This window comes from Canis lupus, chromosome 21 (genome assembly GCF_003254725.2).
Source record: "Canis lupus dingo isolate Sandy chromosome 21, ASM325472v2, whole genome shotgun sequence".
Classification (NCBI taxonomy): domain Eukaryota; kingdom Metazoa; phylum Chordata; class Mammalia; order Carnivora; family Canidae; genus Canis; species Canis lupus.
In genome coordinates, this window is record NC_064263.1 from 10043995 (window position 1) to 10057549 (window position 13555).

At 36.4% G+C, this 13555-nt stretch overlaps 1 long non-coding RNA gene across 1 annotated transcript in view; it reads right to left on the reverse strand.

Moving 5' to 3' along the window:
• The window catches only part of LOC112642027 (uncharacterized), a 58061-nt gene extending 48498 nt beyond the window's left edge, over positions 1 to 9563 (reverse strand). Inside the window, exon 1 of the long non-coding RNA XR_003124990.3 lies at positions 9278 to 9563. This is a non-coding gene — a long non-coding RNA (uncharacterized LOC112642027). The remainder of the gene's footprint in view (positions 1 to 9277) is intronic.
• Positions 9564 to 13555: the final 3992 nt, after the last annotated feature.

Consider the following 13555-nt stretch of genomic DNA (forward strand, 5'->3'; position numbering starts at 1 on the left):
ATGAGAGAGAGAAAGAGTGAGCACAAGCAGGGGGGAGAGGAGGGAAGGAGGTAGAAGCAGACTCCCCACTGAGGAGGGAGCCCAACATGGGATTGATACCAAGACTGGGATCATGGCCTGAGTCAAAGGCAGACACTTAACCAACTGAACCCAATACTGTTTTTTTCTTCTAATACTGTTTTTTAATAAGAAAAACCACACACTTGAATACCTAATAGCTTAACGTTATGATTATAATTAAAATATTTATGTAAATGATGAAACTTATTTTATTTTTTATTTTTTGAAACTTTTTATTTTAATATGACAGGTTAAACATTAATGAATTTGATAACAGTATTAAATATAAGAATTAGCACATACTAACTTTAATCTGTTGTATTTATAAGACTCATTTAAATACTTAGAAGGGTTCTATTTGTTAGGTAGTAGAAGTACTAAAGGAGAAAAATTGATCAAAGGTGATTGTTAAAATTCGATACATTAATTAAATAGAAGGAAATATTTGTCATTGAAAACTAAAAGCTTAAGGGTTAATAGGTTTTAAAATTTGAATATAAAAAAAATAAAAAATAATAAAATTTGAATATAAAACAATTATTTTTAAATGCTAATATAACTACGAATTTTATTTTCTGTGCACAAAAGCCACCCTCAAAGACACCAAAAGAATTTCCCATTAACAATAATAAATGTGAGATTCAGTGAACTTTGTAATATATTCGGCTTATAGCCCTAAAATGCTTATGAATTTTTCTCATTCTGAGTACCAGATTCCTGACTACTAATTAGTCAGGTTTCACCCAGTCAAATTACCTATATTTTATAGTTTGTAACTTGAAGAATAGTCGAATCTATAATCTAAAATCTATGATGAAAACTATATATACTTTTTTTATACATAACTTTTTACATACAAAGGAAAAAATAACTATAAAAATACAGTTATTACAGAGCTGCAGTCTAAGAGAGGAGCAACATGACCAGGGTAAATAGTTGTTCATTACGGAGACATGTAGGTGTGTAGTGATGTCAGCAAGATGTCCAAATAAAATGCTCTTTGTTTACATCCCATTCTCAACAGTCTTCCACATTATTAATCATCTTGAAAACGCAAGTCTAAACCACAATGGGCTATTGCATCACACCTGTTGGAATGGCTATTATTAAAAAGACAAGAGGCGTTGATGAGGATGGGTAGTTAAACCTTGTGCATCTTGTTGGAACATAAATTGGTATAGCCACTTGGAAACAGCAGAAAGGGTTCTCAAAAAATGAAAAATATAACTACCATATGATCCAATAATCAATCTCTCTGTTGGATGTCTATCAAAGAATATGAAATCACTGTCCCAAAGAGATATCTGTATCCTCATGTTTATTGGGGCTTTATTTACAATACCCAAGACATGGACACAGCCTAAGCTTCCATCAGTGAATAAATGGATAAATAAGATGTGGCATATATAATAAACAGAAAATTATTTAGCTGAAATAAAGAAAGAAATACAGCCATTTACAACAATATGGTTATACCTTGAGTATGTTATGCTAAGTGAAATAAGTCAGACACGGACAAATACTGTGTGATATCACTTATATTTAGAATCTTAAAAAAATAAAAAGCTGAACTAATAGAAACAGAGTATAATGGTGATTTTTCAAGGACTAGACGGTGGGAGAAATGGGGACATATTGGTCAACAGGTAGAAATCTTCAGTGATAAGGCGGTTAAGTTCTGGAGATCTAATGTACAGTATGTCATTTATAGTTAGTAATACTATATTAAATATGAAAAAGTTGAGTGGAGAATATGTCTTAAAATTTTCATTACAAAAAATGATTAGTTATTTGAAGTGATGGATATGCTAAGTAATCTTTTGTGGTAATCATTTCACAGTATATGCATGTAGCAAATAATCACCCATATGATTTAAATTTACACAATGTTATGTTTATTTTATCTTAATAAAGCTACATGGATGGGTAGAAAGCACCTAGATAGATTGTTGCTTAGTTATACAAGGTGATTATTATCCTGTTGTATCTCCTAGAAAGTGAAGAAGCAGCTAGTAGCAACAGAAATCAATAAATTGTCATGAATGACAAATATCAGACATTTGTAGGATTTGAGAAAAATAGAGAGGGAAGAATATAGAAGTAGAGAAGGTCAAATAAACATGGCATCAGGCAAGGCTATAAGAAAGAAAACTATTAAAAAAATGTGAAAGGGTTGGACAGAAGGCTGTGGCAGGTGTCGCCAAAGGGTCAAAGGATTGAGTTGCTTGATAATTCAGTTTTAAGTTATAACCTGTTCTATGCTGTGCTAAAATTTGTCTTTAATATTTAGTGAAACACTTTTGTCCAAATTAGTATAACCAATGGCTCTGGGGTCTGAAGAAAGGGGAGATTTTCCACGGTTAGGAATATAAAAGGCAGAGAGAAAAGTACAATCTTAGAATGTAAAATTGAGAATTCAGCAGAAGCAAGAAATTTGATCAAGGTATGCCTCCTAAACCCACACAAGACTGCGAGGTGCCTGGACTTTCCATATAAAGTGGAGTAGGAACTCAAAGTAGTTTGTATTTAAAGACAGAAAGATATGGACAACGACAATGAATATAAATAAAAAAAGGGAACCTCAGTTAGTTAAGTGTCTGCTTTGGTTCTAGTCAATTATCCCAGAGTCCTGGGATCAAGCCCTGTGTAGGGCTCCCTGCTTAGGGGGGGCATCTGCTTCTCCTTTGCCTTTGCTCCCTATCCCCCACTCTTGCTCACACATGCACTCTGTCTCACGCATAAAAGATAAGTAAAGTATTTAAAAAGAAATAAATATCTGATGAACAACAGATAATTGGAAGATTTAATGACATTCCAGTGACAAACATATGGATTACTTTTATATGTAATGAAATGTAAAAGATGGACAGTAGACACTTTCTCCTCTACAAGGAATTGGCAAGAACATTTACTGCATCAGAGAGAATCTGTGAACTGGCTCACACTGTAATCTTCTCTTAGCCTTGCCATGGCTCTTTATAAACTTTCTGGTGATAGCCTATAAAATTTGCTGGGGTCAGATACCTGTCTTGAAAATTGTCCAGAAAACACTTCTCATTTTCTCAAGTTATGTTCCTTGTGTCTATATTCACAGCTTTATCTTTGGTTTGGAAACTGGCTTATACTCTGTTCTTTAGGTAACCCTTAGCTCTACCTGCTTCCTTAATGTCAATGTTACTTTAGTTACAAATATTCCTCTGTTAGCATAAGCCTTCATCAAAGCCCTGCTTCTTTCTTCTGACAACCAAGGGATAGGGATAAAAACATTATTTCCATATTTCAGGAGAAACTCTTTGTGTTGTTTGCGGCTTTTTGTATCCTCAGATATCTACCAATTAAGACATGTAATAATGTTCTATAGTTTTTTTCTTACAACATATTTGCAACTATAACTACAAACTCTGGGAAGAACTTTTTTTTAAATTTTTATTTATTTATGATAGTCACAGAGAGAGAGAGAGAGAGAGAGGCAGAGACATAGGCAGAGGAAGAAGCAGGCTCCATGCACCGGGAGCCCGACGTGGGATTCGATCCCAGGTCTCCAGGATCGTGCCCTGGGCCAAAGGCAGGCGCCAAACCGCTGTGCCACCCAGGGATCCCATGGGAAGAACTTTTTTAACTGAAAGATTAAATTCTTAAAATTACATGAAAGTATTTGTCATGAATCTACAAAGTTTATAGAAATCATTTTCAAATGTCCTCCATCCAGAGGCCTCTAGCTAGAAAGTAACAGATTAGAAGAGCCATTCTGAGACCATAGCCAAGTTTGCCAACTTCAACTGGTCTACCCCAACCCTCCTTGTAATTAGTATTCATCTTCCAGCTGAGATGCTTTGGAGAAAAACATGAGGCAAATCAGCAGGATTTCTTATTAGTAACTAAAGCAAAAATAGAAAATGTCATTAAACAAAAACTCTTACTGAATTGTATGGGCTAGCAGCTAACCCTTTAAAAAAATCGGATGCATGAATAAGAGTAATCAATAGCTGGTATCATTGCTTCTTTTACATAAGGAGCAACTAGCTATGGAAAGAGATGCAGACAACCTAGCAGGTTATTTCTGAGAAGGAATCACAGATGGAAAGAGAGCCCTTCTCAACATCCTTCATTCACAGTGAACATAAAGCCAACACTATTTCTCTGGTAGAATGAAGCCTCTTGTTTAATTACAATGACAGCCCTCTTACAAGTATAGCTTCTACTCCCCTTTCAGGAAGAACTTTCTTGAGCTATTTCAAATAACAAATTATTTGGTAGTTTAAATCACTTCAAGAGAGTATATTTTTCTGAAGAATGAACTTAAACCAGCTGTATGAGAAACAATGCCATGCAAAGGGAACCTAAGAGAATGGAACTCTCAGTTACTGGCTCTAATCAAAGCCAATTCCTATATCTAAGCTTCATAGTTTTATAATAATTAAAATACCTGTGAATGTTGCCTTCCTTATTTATCCCTAATTGTTGGGCCCTTTCATGTCCTAGTGAGAGAAAGATTCCCAAAGTTCTTTTCTTGCACCTACAAGAAATTATGAGAGTGAATAGAATAATATTTATTTGCCTTTTCATCTATCTTACCCTATTTCCATGTCCCATAGGTAAGAGATTTAAGAGGTATTATATAATTTTCATTTGCAGATAAACATGCATGTATATCTATAGTAGGTCAGACAAAATCCTATGCACTTTCACAAATATTGTTTTTTTAAATTACCTTTTCTGCAAGATGTAATTATATCATTTTACAGTTTATAAAACTGAGACTTCATGAAAGTAAAATATTAGGTCAGTTGCCAAAGGTCAGTTGGCTAATGTGGAAGAGAATTGGGTTTTAGAACCTGGTATTTCCTTGGAGAGCCTGATAGGTAAGACATTCGAATTTTCTTGGGGAGAGAAACAAGGTAATGTTTTTATTGTATGTTGACAAACATAGAAAGTAATCAGTAAATGGTTGTGCAATAAATCTTAAGTCACTACTCCTTTTCTACTTGGCCACGTCTTCTTGTCCCTTACGTGTCTTCTGCCCCTCAATGCAAATCTGTGTAGAGTAAGTCACAACATTCAGCATTAAGGTTTGTAAAAGTACTGAGTGGCATATTTCAAGAAATACTCATTTAAACTTGGAGCCATTAAATGAGCCTGAACTCAATGTATAACTTAAGGTGATCATGGGCGGTAATACATGATAACCGACAGCATGGAAGGGGCAGGCCAGGTACAATAGTAATGTAATAGACAATAGTACTATACTTTTAAAATAACTGTCTACCCTAATGAAACCTTAATCCACTGTCCTCATTTACATTGGCTTCTTATACATTTCTCCTGTTTAGGAGTAGAGTTGAATACCTGAAGAGGTCAGTCACTGAGATTAGGTACTACTAAAAAACAATGGCATTGTATAAACCCTTGCAAAATGCATCACCAGAGCTGAGGTAACATAATCATTGGTAGATATTCTTTTCTCCTCTGTTTTTCTCTCTGTACAAGAAAGAATCAATCAGATTACCCCATGGAATAAAACTGAGACAAATTTAATTGGAGCTAGGCAGGCAGTGCACAAAAATGTAGATGTATACTTACACTTCTCTCTTCTAGATGTGTGTGGTTTCTCTTACTTCATTGAAAGCACAGGCCCAGCTCATATGATACCAAATTATAGGGCAGTAGACTTCCCTTTTCACCACAGCTTTTCATAACAATTTCCAATTAGTAATTCACTCGGTGTACCAGTGTTACATAATTTTTCTCTCATTGTATTATTTTTTGTTTGACAGTGAGGGGAAGTATTGGAGAGGGATTCAGAATGTATGTGTGGATGAGAATATTTTTCCATGGTTCTAAATTTCATGTTAAATGAGTTTAAGAACTTGGTAACCTCATTATGAATATATAAGTAATCTGTAGATGTTACTGGCACAGAAAATGAATAATTTTTTCAATTAAAGGAGAGAAGTTGAACTTTTTGGAATACTTCCATTATCTTAAGAATGTGCATTTCAAGAAGCCCTCAGGTCCCATAGATTACACCTAGACAATAAGGCTTCCCCACCCCTGAGGTGACACCAATACTGTTTCTGCTAAGTACAAAAGAGAAAATTGACTGTATCTTTTCCAAGGCAATTGGCAATAGGGCTGTAGTTATCTTTTTTTTTTTTTTTTTTCATTTTTAAAATAGCCAAAACCAAAGGAACAGCCTGACCAGTTAACCTGCCTACACAATTGCAGGGCAATGAGGATCACATGTCTTTGGGGCTGGCTCTGCCTCCCCCAACCTGTATTCAGCAAAGGTACCATCTTCTAAGCGAAATGACACTTTGACAACTGCAGTCATTATAAGACAAATGCAGTTCTCGGGAATTGGAAACACTCTACTGTCAGCTTCCTGGCTCAGGATGTTCCCAGGCTAATGATTATCTCACAGCTGCAAACCTTGGAGGATGCTGCTCTTTCGTTAAGGCTCAATGAAGATTTCTTCTCTGGGGTACCCAGACTGGATGCTGGGTGGATTTCTTCTCCACTGCCACATCAGTCTGACCAAATGAAAGAAGAAGAAAAAAGAAATGTCTGTGACTTAGACTATTTCCTCTTCTCAGGTTTTGGAAAGGTCTTCCCCTAGGTAGCCTTGGTATCTTGAATGATTTAACCCCACACCTAAAAGACCTGTGAGACAGGGTTCAGCCTTTCATGTGGACATTTGTGACAAAATGGGAGTCTCTATCCTTGCTTTTTTATTGTGATTTTAAACCACAGTACACCTGAAATCAGGAGACTTGGGTTGTACTTCCAACTCCATCACAAATTATTTACCTTCTCTGGATTTCATTTTCTCTATTTCTAAAATGAGCTCTTTAGGTTAGATGGTTTTAAGGTTTTCTCAATGTCAAATATCTTTAATCTTTACAGACTTTTTAATTTGCTTCAAGCTAACGATAGCTTGAGATGCAAACTATCACATTAGTTGGCATCATATTGTAAACTATCCTCCCCCCATACAGACACAGTCTGTTTAAGGACAATGAGAATCAATGCTATTGAAAATCTGCAAAAACGTCAAGCACTATTATTTTTTATTTCAATCCTCATGCAAGTTTTAGAATTTTTTTTTAAAGATTTTATTTATTTATCCATGAGAGAAACAGAGAGAGAGAGAGAGGTAGAGACACAGGCAGAGGGAGAAGCAGGCTCCATGCAGAGAGCCCGATGTGGGACTTGATCCCAGGATTTCAGGATCATATCCTGGGCAGAAGGCAGAAGGTAAACTGCTGAGCCACCCAGGGATCCCCAAGTTTTAGAATTTATATCATTATATAAATTTTTCAAGTAAAGAAACCAATAACTTGATAGATTAAAAAGCTTGAGGAATTACTTTGCTTGCAAATAGCAGTTTGAGGATTGTAAAGCTATGTTTATTGCACATTTTTATGGTGCCTTCTACTATATATCTATTTACATTATTCACTGATAAAAAGTCTTCTATTTTTTTAAAGATTATTTGTCAATAATTTATAGAATAATTTATAGAATGTGCCAGGCTATTTTCTAAATACTGAGAATATACATCCTGCCATCACAGAACTTATGTTCTAGTGGGGAGGAAAGATAATATACAATAAAAATAATGGGTAAATATCTGGCTATCATGCATTACTAGACAGTGATAAAAAACGAACAGAAGAATAAATGCTGGCAAAGGGATTGAGGTTATTGAAGTGTTAATGAAGGTGAGGATAGTGTGCCTATTTGAATGGGGGTAGAATAAAAATTTTCATTATGGAGGTGATATCTGAGGAAAGGACCCACAGAGGTGAGGGAATAAGCCATGCAGATAACTTGAAGATCTAAGGTACAAGCAGAGGGAACAGTAAATATAAAGCTCCTGAAGAATTAGTGTCCTGTAATGTACAAGGAGCAATCAGTGAGGACCCAGTGAATGGAAGGTGGGAAAGACACATCAGAGAGATAATGAGGTCATGGGTGATGGTAGGAAATGGACTCTACAAGGTCTTACAGGCCATTAGAAATTCTTTGCCCTTAATTTCAAGTGAGGCATAAGCCATTGGAGGCTTCTGAGGGGAGGAATAACCTATTTAACTTACATTGTGAAAGATATTTCTGGTTGCTAGGTAAATAGAATATATAGGAATAATGGAGGAAGTGGAGAGAACAGTTAGGGTCTATTGGTCATGATGATCTAGATGAGATATGATATTGGCTTAGACTAGGCCTACAGTGGTGGCATAGAAATAGTTAGAAGTGGTAAGAGTCTGGGTATTTGAAGATAGAACCCACAGAACTTCCTGAATTGAATGAGAGGTAAGAATAAAGAGGAGAACTAAGAAGGGGCCTATAGTTTTTGATCTCAGGAACTGTAAGTTTGTAGTTATCACGTGAGATACAGAAGACTTATGGAGAAGCAAATGTGGGGGGATACATTAGGAGTTTTGGATGCTGAATATTTGGGTGTTTAAAATTAGATTTTAAGTTTGGCTTATGTATTAAATACCCATGGAGACATTAGGGAGTTCATTATATGAGATCAGAGTTCAGAGGTCTGAAGTAGAGATACAAAATTTTAAATAATCAGCCTATATATGGTACTTCAGTCCTTTGAGAATGTATGATCTTTCTATGGAATCAGAGTAAATACAAACAAACAAACCCAAGAATTCCAAGAACTAACCCTGATGTATTCCAGTATTTATGGAATGAGGACTAAGGAAAAACCATCAAAAGATTATGAAAAGTATCAGCGAAAAGGTAGGTAGAAAACCAGGATCTGTAGTTTCCTAGAAGCCAAGCAGGGAAGAAAGCCTTTCAAGGATGAGGAAATGATTCTGCCACACATCAGTGATAGGTACAATAATATGCCATCTGGAAATTTACTGATTGATATAGCAAAGTAAAAATCTTGGTAACGAAGATCTTGGTAGAGACCAACTCCCCCATCCCCTCAACCCAAAATTGACTGAATTGCATTTAAGAGAACATGCAAGGAAAGAAATTGAGGCTGTAAGACAAGACAACTCTTAGAATTCTTAGGAATTTTGCTCTAAAGGGAGAAAAATGTGGTAGTAATTGACATGAAGCCATTATAAGGATAATAAAGATGGTTGCTAACAGACAGCATCTGAAAATTCTTTACTTTTTTAATATAGCAAAGAAACAACAGGATCAAGGTTGATAAGCATTACAATTCAGACGATCAGTAAATACTTACCGAATGCCTTCTCTGTGTCAGGTGCTTCTCTAAGGCACTGGATACACAGCAGTGAACCTGCAGAGAAGTCTGTTTACAAAGGAAAAAGTTCTGTGCAGAGAATTGAAACAGAGTTTGCATAAAAGGAAGAGTGACCAATGGCTATTAGAGATTGCATGTTCAAAAATGCAGTTCAAGAGATCTCCAAGACTGCCTTTAAGTTAAATAATTCTCTCGAAGGACCCACCAAATTCAGAAAAGCCCTGATACGTGGGGCTGCAGTTCATTAAAGTAAAAGGATGTGAGCTAAAATCAGCCAAGGAATGATCATAGGGCAGAGTCAGGAGATAAGAGATGTTAAACCTACGTCATTGTCCCTCTCAGTGGAGTCATGCAGACAGCAGTTACATCTACCAGCAACAATGTGTAGCAATATTTATGGAATATTCCCAATCAGAGAAGATCACTGAAACCTTGGTGCCCAGCATTTTATTGCAAGTCAGTCACAGAAGCATGACTACTCATGGTACTCAGCCTTACTAAATTGTGACCCTACTTAACTCAGTCTCTGGCCCCTTCAGTGGGCAAGCTGATAGCAGTGGCCTAAGGCCCCATCAAAACTAATGTTGTTAAAATAAACTGTTTGTTGTGGCCCAAGAATCCAGGAAAAGGCACTCTTACAAGCCAGAACATTCCAAGACGTTAGAGGTTGCTTTGCAGGAACAGTCCAAGGGCCAAAATTTTCCTTGGAAGGTGTTCTCTCATACTGTAGTGTAGAATTTTAATGTTTTCATGTAACTATCCATATCTTTAAATAATCTTTAAAAGGTTCTGGTATTGTCTTACTTAAACAACTCTCAGCTTCCAGAAGCTCAGCTAGAATTTCTGAATATTTTAGCAGTTTAATCTGATTTTTCCTTCTATTCTTTTGGCTAAAAACTGTTTGGTAGTTTGAAATTTATTTGATTTCAAGAAAGCTCTGGGCTGAATCAACTGTGTCCAAGTTGGTAAACAAATTATTTTTAATTACTGAGCAGCTTGAAATAATTTAACCATTTTCATTCAGAAGATGAAAAAGATGGAATACATTTTGTGACAGCTGAAAACTAGTATCATATTAGACAATCTGAGAACAAAAATAATCTTTAACAGACCTGGGAATATAGAATTTCAAACCCATTGTTTCTCATGACAGAAATAAATATTTCAAGTTGTAAAAAATAAAAGATTAAAAAAATAGACATCCACTTACAGTCCAAAAAGAGATAACTAAAATGCACAAAGTAAATAACCTTCAAGATATAAACTATAACTATTGTCACAGTGTTTTAGAGAACCCCTAAATACCTTATCACAGCAATCCACATATCCCCTCCTGCATATATTCTGAAGTTTTTGAATTTGCCATATTACTATCATCAATAACCAAGAAACAAAATGTGGTAGTTTCTCTGACACAGAACAGCTTGCAAGCACATGCTCAGAAATCAAATATGAAGGGAAGAATAATAACTGATTATTTACTCTGAAAAAAACTTTGTGTTCAAAGAGGAAATATTAGTGTATTAGTTTTATCAGTTTTGAAGTCTCTATCAGTTTGGGAGAAGAAAGGAATTGGAGGACAGAGATTGAGTTTGAGGTGCTTGATGTGGTACTTGCAACTGCTCTATATTTTCTTCTTTTTTTAAGATTTATTTATTTATTTAATTGTGATAGACATAGAGAGAGGAGAGAGAGAGAGAGAGAGAGAGAGAGGCAGAGACACAGGAGGAGGGAGAAGCAGGCTCCATGCCAGGAACCCAATGCGGGACTCGATCCCGGGACTCCAGGATCGCGCCCTGGGCCAAAGGCAGGTGCTAAACTGCTGAGCCACCCAGGGATCCCCTGCTGTATATTTTCAAGGGTTCTCCTTCAGAGCAGCTCATGCTTGATTTCTAAGGGCTATCCTTCATCACATCTCTAGATCACTAAAAGAAGGATAAGCATTAGTTTATCGTTTACCATCTTTTAAGTAATCCTATCCTAACTACATATTTTAGTATTATCTAATTGTTTTTTTTAATCCTATAATGATGATGTTATTATGCCCATTTTATAGAGAAAAAAAATAAGGACTGGAGACACTGGATAACTTGCCTAAAGATAGAAGGCTAGTAAGGAGCAGGAGTGAAACCTGAACCTCGTTCTATCCCTGAATTTGAAACTGTGGAGGTGTTTTATAGAGATCCAAAGGATCAGATTCATGAAGGTCATTGGTCATGAATGAGTCTGCAGAATAAACACTTAAGGTAATTTTTCATTAAAAAATAATGGAGCCAGAAAAGAAATGCTTATTGAGCATTAGAACTCCTCGGCGGTGCTGGCCTACAGAAAAGAAAATAAACCTCAAAGAACACACAGTCTAGTCAGGAAGAAAAGATTCTCCAATCCATAATTATAGTCCACTTTGATTGGTGGTGTAAACGAGTGGGTTGTGGGACATAGGAGCGAGTACTCTGTTCTATTCCGAGTTTAACAAGGATCATATGAGAGTTGTACTCAAAGCATGAATTCTTCAAGGAGGTGAACTGTGGAAGGAAATTCCAGGTGAAAATGTATAAAGTATAAAGAAAGGCACAGAAGCATGAAAGATTGCAGACTGGTTAATGAAGGAGGAATTTAATGATTTGACCATAGCATGCCATGTTCGAAGGGATTTAAGAGGCGATAAGACTGAGAACAGTTTAGGATCAGATTACCTATTTTAGGAAATCTGGAGTCTATTGCATAGTCAAAGGATAATCATTGAGAGGGAATGTATGAATAGATATCTGTGTATTGGAGTTTTTTAAATGCTTGCTTTTTTATGCCTTAAGGATTGGAACAGTTTCTCCCTGGAGTTAGATGGCTTTTATTTAGAAAAAATATCTTGATGAGTTACTTTGAATGTGAAAGATATAACATGTTCTCTTTTTCTCCTGCCTTCCTTCACTGGGACATAGTTTGAAAAGAGACAGTAAGACAAAATGATATGTAAGCTGGACTGCATAATAATTTATAGTATAGAAAAAGAAGTGAGAGAAGAGAAAAAGCTGAGCTGCATCACAAGTGGGCAGAGAGAAAGAAACCACTGTTATGATTTTGAGCATTGAGAATGCCTGAAATATTCCTCTTTTTTTTTAATTTTTATTTATTTATGATAGTCACAGAGAGAGAGAGAGAGAGGGAGAGAGAAAGAGAGGCAGAGACACAGGCAGAGGGAGAAGCAGGCTCCATGCACTGGGAGCCCGACGTGGGATTCGATCCCGGGTCTCCAGGATCGCGCCCTGGGTCAAAGGCAGGCGCCAAACTGCTGCGCCACCCAGGGATCCCTATTCCTCTTTTTTTAAGATTGTATTTATTTATTCATGAGAGACAAAGAGAGAGGCAGAGACCCAGGCAGAGGGAGAAGCAGGCTCCCTGCAGGGACACCCTATATGGGACTGAGGCCCAGAACCCTGGGATCACACCCTGAGTCAAAGGCAGACACTCAACCACTGAGCCACCCAGGTGCCCCCCGAAATATTCCTAGTAACAGCAGAATCTAACATTCAGTCTTATGGGTCTCCATTGTAATTTTTACCTCAGACTTTGGTAAAAATTTATATATAAGCTTTGTGCAGATGTACTCGAGAAAAAGTATTGAAAAGGGACTATATCCCACATCACAGTGGCACATGTCAAAGAAGAAAGCAGCTGAGAGGAAAAAAATTTGATTTCTAAATGGATTTTAGAGTCCATTAGGCATATAAGGTAAAGGACAGAAGAAACTGTGAGAATAAATTTCCACACAGATTTGCAGATACCATGAGAAAATATATTGACTTCCCAATCACCCAAGGTAGGGGTTTTTAAGAAAATTTCATTTAAATACCATAGGACATTGATAAATAAGAAATAAATATGACAATTAAGTGATTCCTGCAGTATCCTGTGTAAGTGATGTGTAAGTGATGACAGTGATTTGAATTAAAGTGTTTGTGGTAGAAATGGAGAATATTAGATGGGAACAGGGTTTCACTCTTGAAAGTAAAATCAGAAGTATGTGGCAATTATTTCGAAAATTTTTAAGGTATTTCCTCCCTTCCCCCAAACAGTGGGATAGACACTAATGCCATTTACTGAGACCAGAGAAGGGTAGAGGGAAATAAGTAGGATTAAAACAAGAGATCCGTTTTGCTGCGTTGGACTTGAAATGTATTTTAGATAACTTAATGGAGTTATTGCTACCTCTCTGTTGATAATCACCTAAGAAAATAGTATATCTGAGGCACTTGGGTG